The sequence below is a fragment of the Eretmochelys imbricata genome, unplaced genomic scaffold, assembly GCF_965152235.1.
Source record: "Eretmochelys imbricata isolate rEreImb1 unplaced genomic scaffold, rEreImb1.hap1 Scaffold_29, whole genome shotgun sequence".
NCBI classification, from domain to species: Eukaryota; Metazoa; Chordata; order Testudines; family Cheloniidae; genus Eretmochelys; species Eretmochelys imbricata.
Genome location: NW_027554341.1, coordinates 3,365,120 through 3,381,012, shown reverse-complemented (window position 1 = coordinate 3,381,012; position 15,893 = coordinate 3,365,120).

The following is a 15,893-nucleotide window of genomic DNA, read 5'->3' as shown; positions in this document are numbered from 1 at the left end:
CAGATGAGAAAGACATGCCTAATCTGGTATCCTGATCTATTTCTCATGGAAACATCCACCAAAACACAAGTCTCTTCTCTCTTCAGGATTTGGTGGAGATTGATCGTGAAAATTGCTAAAAATGAGACAGTTAGAACTGATCAATGCTCTAAATCAGTGACAAATGGAATCATCCCCCAAAAGCCTTTCAGATTCACTTCTTGTGATTTGGTAGACATCAGTTCATGATTTGATGAAAATTACTCCAAATGAGACAGTTCTTCCTTTTCAATGTTAGTCATTAATGGCACTTGGAATCATCCTCCCAAATCCTTTGATAATTAACTCCTGGGGATTGTGAATAAAATCGGTTGGTGAAAATTAGTAGGAAAGAGAAAATTCTTTCCTCACCCGTCTTCTGATGAATTTCCCATGGAATCATCCACCGGAAAACAATTGCATTCTCCTTTGGTGTGTTGGAAATGATTGGTTTGTGCAAATTACTCAAAGTACGAAAATCGTTCTTTACAAGCACCTAGTGGTAAAGACTCCAGCAATCCAGATTCTCTCCTCCTGAGTTTGTAGAGATTGGTTCATGAAAATGACTAAAAAATCAAACCTTTATTACTGATCACTGCATCGAATTAGTACCTCATGGAATCATCCTCCAAAGACCTTTTAGCTACTCTGCTGGTCACTTGCTAGAGATGGGTAGCGTAAATTGCTAAAAATGAGACCTTCAATACGAATCAGATGTAGCCATTGATGTCTCATGCACGCTTCCTCGAAAAGCCATTCGGATTCTCTCCTGATCCTTTGGTAGAGATGGGTTCATGAAAATTACAAAAATCCAACAGTAATTACTGATCACTGCTAGTCATTAACTCCATCTGGCATGACCCTCCAAAATCCTTTCAGAATTGCTTCTGGTGATTTGTTATAGGTCGAGTCTCGAAAACTCCGAAAAATATGCAATTCTGAATGGCTTGGTGGTAGTCATTCATTCCTCACATAATGAGCCTCCTTTGTACATTCCAATTCGCTCCTGTTGACTTGGAAGAAATCAGTTCCTGAAATAGACTCAAAATGAGAAATTCACCTTGGATGTGCGCAACAGATCAATTTGAGAAGGAATCTTCCTGAAAGACCCGAGGATTCACTTCTCGTCCTATGGTACAGAGCAGTGCGTGAAAATTATTCCAGATGAGAAAGACATGCCTAATCTGGTATCCTGATCTATTTCTCATGGAAACATCCACCAAAACACAAGTCTCTTCTCTCTTCAGGATTTGGTGGAGATTGATCGTAAAAATTGCTAAAAATTGGAAAGTTAGAACTGATCAATACTATAAATCAGTGACAAATGGAATCATCCCCCAAAAGCCTTTCAGATTCGCTTCTTGTGATTTGGTAGACATCAGTTCATGATTTGATGAAAATTACTCCAAATGAGACAGTTCTTCCTTTTCAATGTTAGTCATTAATGGCACTTGGAATCATCCTCCCAAATCCTTTGATAATTAACTCCTGGGGATTGTGAATAAAATCGGTTGGTGAAAATTAGTAGGAAAGAGAAAATTCATTCCTCAACCGTCTTCTGATGAATTTCCCATGGAATCATCCACCGGAAAACAATTGCATTCTCTCTTGGTGTGTTGGAAGAGATTGGTTTGTGCAAATTACTCAAAGTACGAAAATTGTGCTTTACAAGCACCTAGTGGTAAAGACTCCAGCAATCCAGAGTCTCTCCTCCTGAGTTTGTAGAGATTGGTTCATGAAAATGACTAAAAAATCAAACCTTTATTACTGATCACTGCATCGAATTAGTACCTCATGGAATCATACTCCAAAGACCTTTTAGCTACTCTGCTGGTCACTTGCTAGAGATGGGTAGCGTAAATTGCTAAAAATGAGACCTTCAATACAAATCACATGTAGCCATTGATGTCTCATGCACGCTTCCTCGAAAAGCCATTCGGATTCTCTCCTGATCCTTTGGTAGAGATGGGTTCATGAAAATTACAAAAATCCAACAGTAATTACTGATCACTGCTAGTCATTAACTCCATCTGGCATGACCCTCCAAAATCCTTTCAGAATTGCTTCTGGTGATTTGTTATAGGTCGAGTCTCGAAAACTCCGAAAAATATGCAATTCTGAATGGCTTGGTGGTAGTCATTCATTCCTCACATAATGAGCCTCCTTTGTACATTCCAATTCGCTCCTGTTGACTTGGAAGAAATCAGTTCCTGAAATAGACTCAAAATGAGAAATTCACCTTGGATGTGCGCAACAGATCAATTTGAGAAGGAATCTTCCTGAAAGACCCGAGGATTCACTTCTCATCCTATGGTACAGAGCAGTGCGTGAAAATTATTCCAGATGAGAAAGACATGCCTAATCTGGTATCCTGATCTATTTCTCATGGAAACATCCACCAAAGCACAAGTCTCTTCTCTCTTCAGGATTTGGTGGAGATTGTTCGTGAAAATTGCTAAAAATGAGACAGTTAGAACTGATCAATGCTCTAAATCAGTGACAAATGGAATCATCCCCCAAAAGCCTTTCAGATTCGCTTCTTGTGATTTGGTAGACATCAGTTCATGATTTGATGAAAATTACTCCAAATGAGACAGTTCTTCCTTTTCAATGTTAGTCATTAATGGCACTTGGAATCATCCTCCCAAATCCTTTGATAATTAACTCCTGGGGATTGTGAATAAAATCGGTTGGTGAAAATTAGTAGGAAAGAGAAAATTCTTTCCTCACCCGTCTTCTGATGAATTTCCCATGGAATCATCCACCGGAAAACAATTGCATTCTCTCTTGGTGTGTTGGAAAAGATTGGTTTGTGCAAATTACTCAAAGTACGAAAATCGTTCTTTACAAGCACATAGTGGTAAAGACTCCAGCAATCCAGATTCTCTCCTCCTGAGTTTGTAGAGATTGGTTCATGAAAATGACTAAAAAATCAAACCTTTATTACTGATCACTGCATCTAATTAGTACCTCATAGAATCATCCTCCAAAGACCTTTTAGCTACTCTGCTGGTCACTTGCTAGAGATGGGTACTGTAAATTGCTAAAAATGAGACCTTCAATACGAATCAGATGTAGCCATTGATGTCTCATGCACGCTTCCTCGAAAAGCCATTCGGATTCTCTCCTGATCCTTTGGTAGAGATGGGTTCATGAAAATTACAAAAATCCAACAGTAATTACTGATCACTGCTAGTCATTAACTCCATCTGGCATGACCCTCCAAAATCCTTTCAGAATTCCTTCTCGTGATTTGTTATAGGTCGAGTCTCGAAAACTCCGAAAAATAAGCAATTCTGAACGGCTTGGTGGTAGTCATTCATTCCTCACATAATGAGCCTCCTTAGTACATTCCAATTCGCTCCTGTTGACTTGGAAGAAATCAGTTCCTGAAATAGACTCAAAATGAGAAATTCACCTTGGATGTGTGCAACAGATAAATGTGAGAAGGAATCTTCCTGAAAGACCCGAGGATTCACTTCTCGTCCTATGGTACAGAGCAGTGCGTGAAAATTATTCCAGATGAGAAAGACATGCCTAATCTGGTATCCTGATCTATTTCTCATGGAAACATCCACCAAAACACAAGTCTCTTCTCTCTTCAGGATTTGGTGGAGATTGATCGTGAAAATTGCTAAAAATGAGACAGTTAGAACTGATCAATGCTCTAAATCAGTGACAAATGGAATCATCCCCCAAAAGCCTTTCAGATTCGCTTCTTGTGATTTGGTAGACATCAGTTCATGATTTGATGAAAATTACTCCAAATGAGACAGTTCTTCCTTTTCAATATTAGTCATTAATGGCACTTGGAATCATCCTCCCAAATCCTTTGATAATTAACTCCTGGGGATTGTGAAGAAAATCGGTTGGTGAAAATTAGTAGGAAAGAGAAAATTCTTTCCTCACCCGTCTTCTCATGAATTTCCCATGGAATCATCCACCGGAAAACAATTAAATTCTCTCTTGGTGTGTTGGAAAAGATTGGTTTGTGCAAATTACTCAAAGCACGAAAATCGTTCTTTACAAGCACATAGTGGTAAAGACTCCAGCAATCCAGATTCTCTCCTCCTGAGTTTGTAGAGATTGGTTCATGAAAATGACTAAAAAATCAAACCTTATTACTGATCACTGCATCTAATTAGTACCTCATAGAATCATCCTCCAAAGGCCTTTTAGCTACTCTGCTGGTCACTTGCTAGAGATGGGTAGCGTAAATTGCTAAAAATGAGACCTTCAATACGAATCAGATGTAGCCATTGATGTCTCATGCACGCTTCCTCGAAAAGCCATTCAGATTCTCTCCTGATCCTTTGGTAGAGATGGGTTCATGAAAATTACAAAAATCAAAGAGTAATTACTGATCACTGCTAGTCATTAACTCCATCTGGCATGACCCTCCAAAATCCTTTCAGAATTCCTTCTGGTGATTTGTTATAGGTCGAGTCTCGAAAATTCCGAAAAATAAGCAATTCTGAACGGCTTGGTGGTAGTCATTCATTCCTCACAGAATGAGCCTCCTTAGCACATTCCAATTCGCTCCTGTTGACTTGGAAGAAATCAGTTCCTGAAACAGACTCAAAATGAGAAATTCACCTTGGATGTGTGCAACAGATAAATGTGAGAAGGAATCTTCCTGAAAGACCCGAGGAGTCACTTCTCGTCCTATGGTACAGAGCAGTGCGTGAAAATTATTCCAGATGAGAAAGACATGCCTAATCTGGTATCCTGATCTACTTCTCATGGAAACATCCACCAAAACACAAGTCTCTTCTCTCTTCAGGATTTGGTGGAGATTGATCGTGAAAATTGCTAAAAATGAGACAGTTAGAACTGATCAATGCTCTAAATCAGTGACAAATGGAATCATCCCCCAAAAGCTTTTCAGATTCGCTTCTTGTTATTTGGTAGACATCAGTTCATGATTTGATTAAAATTACTCCAAATGAGACAGTTCTTCCTTTTCAATGTTATTCATTAATGGCACTTGGAATCATCCTCCCAAATCCTTTGATAATTAACTCCTGGGGATTGTGAATAAAATCGGTTGGTGAAAATTAGTAGGAAAGAGAAAATTCATTCCTCAACCGTCTTCTGATGAATTTCCCATGGAATCATCCACCGGAAAACAATTGCATTCTCTCTTGGTGTGTTGGAAGAGATTGGTTTGTGCAAATTACTCAAAGTACGAAAATTGTTCTTTACAAGCACCTAGTGGTAAAGACTCCAGCAATCCAGAGTCTCTCCTCCTGAGTTTGTAGAGATTGGTTCATGAAAATGACTAAAAAATCAAACCTTTATTACTGATCACTGCATCGAATTAGTACCTCATGGAATCATCCTCCAAAGACCTTTTAGCTACTCTGCTGGTCACTTGCTAGAGATGGGTAGCGTAAATTGCTAAAAATGAGACCTTCAATACAAATCACATGTAGCCATTGATGTCTCATGCACGCTTCCTCGAAAAGCCATTCGGATTCTCTCCTGATCCTTTGGTAGAGATGGGTTCATGAAAATTACAAAAATCCAACAGTAATTACTGATCACTGCTAGTCATTAACTCCACCTGGCATGACCCTCCAAAATCCTTTCAGAATTGCTTCTGGTGATTTGTTATAGGTCGAGTCTCGAAAACTCCGAAAAATAAGCAATTCTGAACGGCTTGGTGGTAGTCATTCATTCCTCACATAATGATCCTCCTTAGTACATTCCAATTCGCTCCTGTTGACTTGGAAGAAATCAGTTCCTGAAATAGACTCAAAATGAGAAATTCACCTTGGGTGTGCGCAACAGATCAATTTGAGAAGGAATCTTCCTGAAAGACCCGAGGAGTCACTTCTCGTCCTATGGTACAGAGCAGTGCGTGAAAATTATTCCAGATGAGAAAGACATGCCTAATCTGGTATCCTGATCTATTTCTCATGGAAACATCCACCAAAACACAAGTCTCTTCTCTCTTCAGGATTTGGTGGAGATTGATCGTAAAAATTGCTAAAAATGGGAAAGTTAGAACTGATCAATACTATAAATCAGTGACAAATGGAATCATCCCCCAAAAGCCTTTCAGATTCGCTTCTTGTGATTTGGTAGACATCAGTTCATGATTTGATGAAAATTACTCCAAATGAGACAGTTCTTCCTGATCAATGTTAGTCATTAATGACACTTGGAATCATCCTCCCAAATCCTTTGATAATTAACTCCTGGGGATTGTGAATAAAATCGGTTGGTGAAAATTAGTAGGAAAGAGAAAATTCATTCCTCAACCGTCTTCTGATGAATTTCCCATGGAATCATGCACCGGAAAACAATTGCATTCTCTCTTGGTGTGTTGGAAAAGATTGGTTTGTGCAAATTACTCAAAGTACGAAAATCGTTCTTTACAAGCACCTAGTGGTAAAGACTCCAGCAATCCAGATTCTCTCCTCCTGAGTTTGTAGAGATTGGTTCATGAAAATGACTAAAAAATCAAAGCTTTATTACTGATCACTGCATCGAATTAGTACCTCATGGAATCATCCTCCAAAGACCTTTTAGCTACTCTGCTGGTCACTTGCTAGAGATGGGTAGCGTAAATTGCTAAAAATGAGACCTTCAATACGAATCAGATGTAGCCATTGATGTCTCATGCACGCTTCCTCGAAAAGCCATTCGGATTCTCTCCTGATCCTTTGGTAGAGATGGGTTCATGAAAATTACAAAAATCCAACAGTAATTACTCATCACTGCTAGTCATTAACTCCATCTGGCATGACCCTCCAAAATCCTTTCAGAACTGCTTCTGGTGATTTGTTATAGGTCGAGTCTCGAAAACTCTGAAAAATATGCAATTCTGAATGGCTTGGTGGTAGTCATTCATTCCTCACATAATGAGCCTCCTTTGTACATTCCAATTCTCTCCTGTTGACTTGGAAGAAATCAGTTCCTGAAATAGACTCAATATGAGAAATTCACCTTGGATGTGCGCAACAGATCAATTTGAGAAGGAATCTTCCTGAAAGACCCGAGGATTCACTTCTCGTCCTATGGTACAGAGCAGTGCGTGAAAATTATTCCAGATGAGAAAGACATGCCTAATCTGGTATCCTGATCTATTTCTCATGGAAACATCCACCAAAACACAAGTCTCTTCTCTCTTCAGGATTTGGTGGAGATTGATCGTAAAAATTGCTAAAAATTGGAAAGTTAGAACTGATCAATACTATAAATCAGTGACAAATGGAATCATCCCCCAAAAGCCTTTCAGATTCGCTTCTTGTGATTTGGTAGAGATCAGTTCATGATTTGATGAAAATTACTCCAAATGAGACAGTTCTTCCTGATCAATGTTAGTCATTAATGACACTTGGAATCATCCTCCCAAATCCTTTGATAATTAACTCCTGGGGATTGTGAATAAAATCGGTTGGTGAAAATTAGTAGGAAAGAGAAAATTCATTCCTCAACCGTCTTCTGATGAATTTCCCATGGAATCATCCACCAGAAAAGAATTGCATTCTCTCTTGGTGTGTTGGAAGAGATTGGTTTGTGCAAATTACTCAAAGTACGAAAATTGTTCTTTACAAGCACCTAGTGGTAAAGACTCCAGCAATCCAGAGTCTCTCCTCCTGAGTTTGTAGAGATTGGTACATGAAAATGACTAAAAAATCAAACCTTTATTACTGATCACTGCATCGAATTAGTACCTCATGGAATCATCCTCCAAAGACCTTTTAGCTACTCTGCTGGTCACTTGCTAGAGATGGGTAGCGTAAATTGCTAAAAATGAGACCTTCAATACAAATCACATGTAGCCATTGATGTCTCATGCACGCTTCCTCGAAAAGCCATTCGGATTCTCTCCTGATCCTTTGGTAGAGATGGGTTCATGAAAATTACAAAAATCCAACAGTAATTACTGATCACTGCTAGTCATTAACTCCATCTGGCATGACCCTCCAAAATCCTTTCAGAATTGCTTCTGGTGATTTGTTATAGGTCGAGTCTCGAAAACTCCGAAAAATAAGCAATTCTGAATGGCTTGGTGGTAGTCATTCATTCCTCACATAATGAGCCTCCTTTGTACATTCCAATTTGCTCCTGTTGACTTGGAAGAAATCAGTTCCTGAAATAGACTCAAAATGAGAAATTCACCTTGGATGTGCGCAACAGATCAATTTGAGAAGGAATCTTCCTGAAAGACCCGAGGATTCACTTCTCGTCCTATGGTACAGAGCAGTGCGTGAAAATTATTCCAGATGAGAAAGACATGCCTAATCTGGTATCCTGATCTATTTCTCATGGAAACATCCACCAAAACACAAGTCTCTTCTCTCTTCAGGATTTGGTGGAGATTGATCGTAAAAATTGCTAAAAATTGGAAAGTTAGAACTGATCAATACTATAAATCAGTGACAATGGAATCATCCCCCAAAAGCCTTTCAGATTCGCTTCTTGTGATTTGGTAGAGATCAGTTCATGATTTGATGAAAATTACTCCAAATGAGACAGTTCTTCCTGATCAATGTTAGTCATTAATGACACTTGGAATCATCCTCCCAAATCCTTTGATAATTAACTCCTGGGGATTGTGAATAAAATCGGTTGGTGAAAATTAGTAGGAAAGAGAAAATTCATTCCTCAACCGTCTTCTGATGAATTTCCCATGGAATCATCCACCGGAAAACAATTGCATTCTCTCTTGGTGTGTTGGAAGAGATTGGTTTGTGCAAATTACTCAAAGTAGGAAAATCGTTCTTTACAAGCACCTAGTGGTAAAGACTCCAGCAATCCATATTCTCTCCTCCTGAGTTTGTAGAGATTGGTTCATGAAAATGACTAAAAAATCAAACCTTTATTACTGATCACTGCATCGAATTAGTACCTCATGGAATCATCCTCCAAAGGCCTTTTAGCTACTCTGCTGATCACTTGCTAGAGATGGGTAGTGTAAATTGCTAAAAATGAGACCTTCAATACGGATCAGATGTAGCCATTGATGTCTCATGCACGCTTCCTCGAAAAGCCATTCGGATTCTCTCCTAATCCTTTGGTAGAGATGGGTTCATGAAAATTACAAAAATCCAACAGTAATTACTGATCACTGCTAGTCATTAACTCCATCTGGCATGATCCTCCAAAATCCTTTCAGAATTGCTTCTGGTGTTTTGTTATAGGTCGAGTCTCGAAAATTCCGATAAATAAGCAATTCTGAACGGCTTGGTGGTTGTCATTCATTCCTCACATAATGAGCCTCCTTACCACATTCCAATTCGCTCCTGTTGACTTGGAAGAAATCAGTTCCTGAAATAGACTCAAAATGAGAAATTCACCTTGGATGTGCGCAACAGATAAATTTGAGAAGGAATCTTCCTGAAAGACCCGAGGATTCACTTCTCGTCCTATGGTACAGAGCAGTGCGTGAAAATTATTCCAGATGAGAAAGACATGCCTAATCTGGTATCCTGATCTATTTCTCATGGAAACATCCACCAAAACACAAGTCTCTTCTCTCTTCAGGATTTGGTGGAGATTGACCTTGAAAATTGCTAAAAATGAGACAGTTAGAACTGATCAATGCTCTAAATCAGTGACAAATGGAATCATCCCCCAAAAGCCTTTCAGATTCACTTCTTGTGATTTGGTAGACATCAGTTCATGATTTGATGAAAATTACTCCAAATGAGACAGTTCTTCCTTTTCAATGTTAGTCATTAATGGCACTTGGAATCATCCTCCCAAATCCTTTGATAATTAACTCCTGGGGATTGTGAATAAAATCGGTTGGTGAAAATTAGTAGGAAACAGAAAATTCTTTCCTCACCCGTCTTCTGATGAATTTCCCATGGAATCATGCACCGGAAAACAATTGCATTCTCTCTTGCTGTGTTGGAAAAGATTGGTTTGTGCAAATTACTCAAAGTACGAAAATCGTTCTTTACAAGCACATAGTGGTAAAGACTCCCGCAATCCAGATTCTCTCCTCCTGAGTTTGTAGAGATTGGTTCATGAAAATGACTAAAAAATCAAACCTTTATTACTGATCACTGTATCTAATTAGTACCTCATAGAATCATCCTCCAAAGACCTTTTAGCTACTCTGCTGGTCACTTGCTAGAGATGGGTAGTGTAAATTGCTAAAAATGAGACCTTCAATACGAATCAGATGTAGCCATTGATGTCTCATGCACGCTTCCTCGAAAAGCCATTCGGATTCTCTCCTGATCCTTTGGTAGAGATGGGTTCATGAAAATTACAAAAATCCAACAGTAATTACTGATCACTGCTAGTCATTAACTCCATCTGGCATGACCCTCCAAAATCCTTTCAGAATTGCTTCTGGTGTTTTGTTATAGGTCGAGTCTCGAAAATTCCGAAAAATAAGCAATTCTGAACGGCTTGGTGGTAGTCATTCATTCGTCACAGAATGAGCCTCCTTAGCACATTCCAATTCCCTCCTGTTGACTTGGAAGAAATCAGGTCCTGAAATATACTCAAAATGAGAAATTCATCTTTGTGCTGTGCGACAGATATTTTTGAGAGGGAATCTTGCTGAAAGCCCCGAGGAGTCACTTCTCGTCAGACGGTGCAGAGCAGTTTGTGAAAATTACTCAAAATGAGAACGTCATTCGTAATCAGCTATCCTGATGTCTTTCTCATGGGACCATCCACCAAAAAGCAAGTCTATTCTCTCTTTCGCATTTGGCAGAGATTTATCGTGAAAATGGCTAAAATAGAGAAAGTTATAACTGATCAATGCTAATAATCAATGACAAATGGAATCATCCTCCAAAAGCCTTTCAGATTGGCTCCTTGTGATTAGGTATATATGAGTTGACTATTTGGTAGAAATGACTAAAAAGGAGGCATTTCTTTCTGATCAAGGTTAGCAATTAATTACACATGGAATCATCCTCCGTACTATATTCATAATTAGCTCCTTGTGATTTGGAATAAAATCGGTTCGTGAAAATTACTAGGAATGAGACAATTCATTTCTCATCCGTCTTCCGATAAATTTCCCAAGGAATCATCCAGCAGAAAAGCAAAGGCATTCTCCCTTGGTGTGTTGGAACAGATCGGTTCGTGCAAATGACTCAAGGTAGAAAATCATTCTTTAGAAGGCCCTAGTGGTGAAGACTCCAGCAATCCAGCTTCTCTCCTGGTGAGTTCGTAGCGATTGGTTCAAGAAAATTACTCCTAAGGAGACTTAAATTATTGACAAGTCTAGTGCTAAAGCTCTCCTCGAATGATTAACCAAAATGCTTTTTGATACGATGACACAGAACGGCACAGAACACGACACACAAAATTTACACACAACAAAGACACACACACATCGCGACATGGAAAGCATCACACACAAAACATCACACACACGACCCACAACATCTTACACACACTCACTCGCTCAACACAAAATGATCCACAACATGTCACACGCAACACAAGACGACCCACAAGATGTCGAGCGCTGTGGAGCGAGGGCTCCGGCTCGGCTTTTGCAGCGGCTCTGGCAAGGAATGGTGCCGGAGCTCTCGCCGGAGGGGAACACGGCAGGAGGGGGCCTGAGCCGCTTGGGCCTCTTTCCAAGGTGGCGGAAGCAGGCCTCCGCTCTCTGCCCTCTGCAGACCTGGCTGCCAGGTCAGTGCTTCCAGTTCCTCCTCCGCACTCGCTGTCGTCCTCCTCAGCGGCCGTGGGCGTCCTCGCTGGGGACGGGGCTCAGGGGGATGAAGGTGGGGAGGGGCCAGAGCCTCTTGAGCGGAGTGACTCTGTGGGGTGCCGTTAGAAAAGGAGATTTTGGTTGGGATGCTCCAGGTGTAATGGGAGGAGAGTGGAGGGCGGATCCCCGCTGTGTGGGAGAGGCAAACAGTGGAGCCTCCGAGACATTGCCGACTGAGATGGTAACTTACTTGTTTTTTTCCCCTTGGGCTGGGTTTAGTAGCAAGGAAAAAGAAGTCAAGCCTCAGAGTCTACTGCCCTCATGCGACAGAATGTGAGTGAGAGCAGCGAGCCTGTGACCGTTGGGGATGCCAGGCAAGAGCCCTCCATCTGGGCACCGAGCTATCGCCAGTCTCCATGAGAGAAGTGTCTGGTTTGGTGAGGACTCTACTCACGCCCCACCTGAGTCCGGGTCGGGAAGCCACATCCATTAGGGTTCGGTTTGTAAGCAAAGGTTCCTGATCAGCTGTAGTTCTGAGGGAGAAAAGGTCCCTTTTCACAGGCTGCTCGTTTCTCTGGTCATGAACGGTGTCTTCTCCACAACTGAAGCTTGGATCCAAGAGGATGACTCCAGGTGGTGAGTTGCTTGCCTTGCTCTCCTGTTTCTCTGTTTTCTCTCCTGTGTTCACCAACTCTCTCTTTCTTTTCTCTCCTCTTCTCTCCTCGTGCCGTGTCCCTTCACAGGACACGGGTAGGTGTGCATTCCCACAAGGGAGGTCTCGGGAGCCATGGAAAAGTCGGAGCGGACGAAAATCATGCAGGGCAGTAGAAAGGCTGCTGAAAGTACCTGAAGAGACAAAGAACATGAGAAGGGGGAAGTCCAGCCTAAAACATGAGTGTAGTCTGTAAAGAGAAACAAGGGGAAGTCAAAGCCACAGAAACTCTTCAAGTTGCCGAAAGACAAGTAGGATGGGAAATTACTTCTTGAATCCAGTCTCTTGAAGATCTTAGGCTCAGTATGCGTGCCTATTTGGAGTTGCTGAGCAATCTGCCTTCTTCTGTTTGCTCTCCCTTCTAATCACTGAAAATCTACCTATCTATTCTTTGTTTATTTTTATTATTATTATTATTCAACTCAGTTTGTGCAACTGGTGCTCCATGAGGAAATGATTTGTGTATTACTCCAAGGGGCTGCCCGGTGTCACTGTTGCTCCAGGAGGGAAATGATTTGAGCACTACCTGAATTGGCCATGCAGTGTCACCATTCCTCCGTCAGGGAAATGCTTTCTGCATTACTCCAAGTGGCCACCCAGTGTCACTGTTGGTCCAGGAGGGAAATGATTTGTGCATTACACTGACTGGCCACCCAGTGTCACTGTTGCTCCATGCGGGAAATGCTTTGTCCATGACCTGAATTGGCCACACACATCACTGTTGCTCCGGGGGTGGGGGGGAGGCGGGGGATTGTTTGTGTGTTACTCCTGAGTGGCCACGTCGTGTCACTCTTCCTCCATGAGGGAAATGCTTTGTGCATTACCCTGTGTGGCCACCCAAGACAACACACACAGCACAACACCGACGCACATACACACAGAACACGTCACACATACAGATGGGTAGTGTAAATTGCTAAAAAGGAGACATTCATTACTAATCAGATGTAGCCGTTGATGTCTCATGCACACTTCCTCGAAAAGGCAGTCAGATTCTGTCCTGATCCTTTAGTAGAGCTCAGTTTATGACAATTACTAAAATTCAGACAGTTATTACTGATCACTGCTAGTCATTAACTCCATCTGGAATGATCCTGCAAAATCCTTTCAGATTTGCTTCTGGTGATTTCTAAGAGATCGAGTCTCGAAAATTCCGAAACATGAGAAATCCTTAACGGCTTCGTGCCAGTCATTCTTTCCTCACATAATGATCCTCCTCGGTACATCTCAAATCGCTCCTGTTGACTTGGAAGAAATCAGGTCCTGAAACAGACTCAAAATGAGAAATTCATCTTTGAGGTGTGCGACAGATAAATTTGAGAAGGAATCTTCCTGAAAGCCGCGAGGATTCACTTCTCACGCTATGTTACAGATCGGTTTGTGAAAATTCATATCAGAAAGTTATTCCTCCTCACGTCTCCTGCTATATTTCTCATGCAATCATGCAGCAAAAAACAATTGTATTCTCTCTTCAGGATTTGGTAAAGCTCGCTTCGTGAAAATGACTAAACATGAGGAAATCATTCTTAACAAGTACAAGTGATAAAGATTCCAGCAATAATCTTCCAGCTGTCAAAGTCAGATTCAAAACTCCCTGAATTTGTCAGACCACTCTGTAGATTAGCAAAACGCATTGCCAATGCACCCAGACAGATGTGAGTCTCCTGCAAAGCTCAAGCTAACTTATTTATATAGCTACTCTAAACCAATTTAACATAGGAGACAAAAGGAAGCGGAAACTGAGAACTATACATACATATCTTATTTTCACACGAACGTTTACCAGACTCCTATTTCAGGAGGTGCTCTAACTTAATCAGTTTGAGGACCCATGGACTCACACGCCCTAATGTTTCTCTTCCTGACATCTATATTTCAACAAAGCCTTCAAACAGCATATCTTTAAAGAATTATAATTTCAATACAATTTATTCTGCTTTCACACAACACTATTTCCAGTCTCTCAGGATGATGTGGAAGCAATCGGTTCGTGAACATTTCTAAAGATGAGAAATTCATCATTGATGTGTGCCACCGATAACTTTCTCAAAGAATCGTCTGGAGAGCCCGTAGGATTCACTTCCGGTCAAAGCTGCAGCTCTATTCCTGAAATTTCCTGAATAAGGAGAAAGTAATGCCTTCTCAGGGCTTCTAATACATTTCTCATGGAGTCATCCGAGAAAGCCAGAAGGATTCTCGCCTCAGGATTTGATAAATATCACTCAGTGAAACTTACTACAAAGGAGCCAGTTATACCGGAAAAGTGCAAGTAATTAGTACCTCATGGAATCATCCTCCAAAGACCTCTTAGATACTCTCCTGCTCATTTGATAGAGATGGGTAGTGTAAATTGCTAAAAATGAGACCTTCAATACGAATCAGATGTAGCCATTGATGTCTCATGTACGCTTCCTCGAAAAGCCATTTGGATTGTCTCCTGATCCTTTGGTAGAGATCGGTTCATGAAAATTACAAAAATTCAACAGTAATTACTGATCACTGCTAGTTATAAACTCCATCTGGCATGATCCTCCAAAATCCTTTCACATTTGCTTCTGGTGATTTGTTATAGGTCGAGTCTCGAAAATTCCAAAAAATAAGCAATTCTCAACGGCTTGGTGGTAGTCATTCATGCCTCACATAATGAGCCTCCTTCGTACATTCCAATTCGCTCCTGTTGACTTGGAAGAAATCAGTCCTCAAATAGACTCAAAATGAGAAATTCATTTTGGATGTGCACAACAGATAAATTGGAGAAGGAATCTTCCTGAAAGACCTGGGGAGTCACTTCTCATCCTATGGTACAGAGCAGTGCGTGAAAATTACTCCTGATGAGAAAGACAAGCCTAATCTGGTATCCTGACCTATTTCTCATGGAAACATCCACCAAAAACACAAGTCTCTTATCTCTTCAGGATTTGGTGCAGATAGATCGTGAAAATTGCTAAAAATGAGAAAGTTCTAACTGACCAATGCTGTAAAAGAGTGACAAATGGAAACATCCCCCAAAACCCTTTCAGATTCGCTTCTTGTGATTTGGTAGATATCAGTTGATGATTTGATGAAAATTACTCCAAATGAGACAGTTCTTCCTGATCAATGTTAGTCATTAATGACACTTGGAATCATCCTCCCAAATCCTTTGATAATTAACTCCTGGTGATTGTGAATAAAATCGGTTGGTGAAAATTAGTAGGAAAGAGAAAATTCATTCGTCACCCGTGTTCTGATGAATTTCCCATGAAATCATCCACCGGAAAAACAATTGCATTCTCTCTTGGTGCCTTGGAACAGATCGGTTTGTGCAAATTACTCAAAGGGCGAAAATCATTCTTTACAAGCACCTAGTGGTAAAGACTCCAGCAATCCAGATTCTCTCCTCCTCAGTTTGTAGAGATTGGTTCATGAAAATGACTAAAAAATCAAACATTTATTACTGATCACTGCATCTAATTAGTACCTCATGGAATCATCCTCCAAAGACCTTTTAGCTACTCTGCTGGTCACTTGCTAGAGATGGGT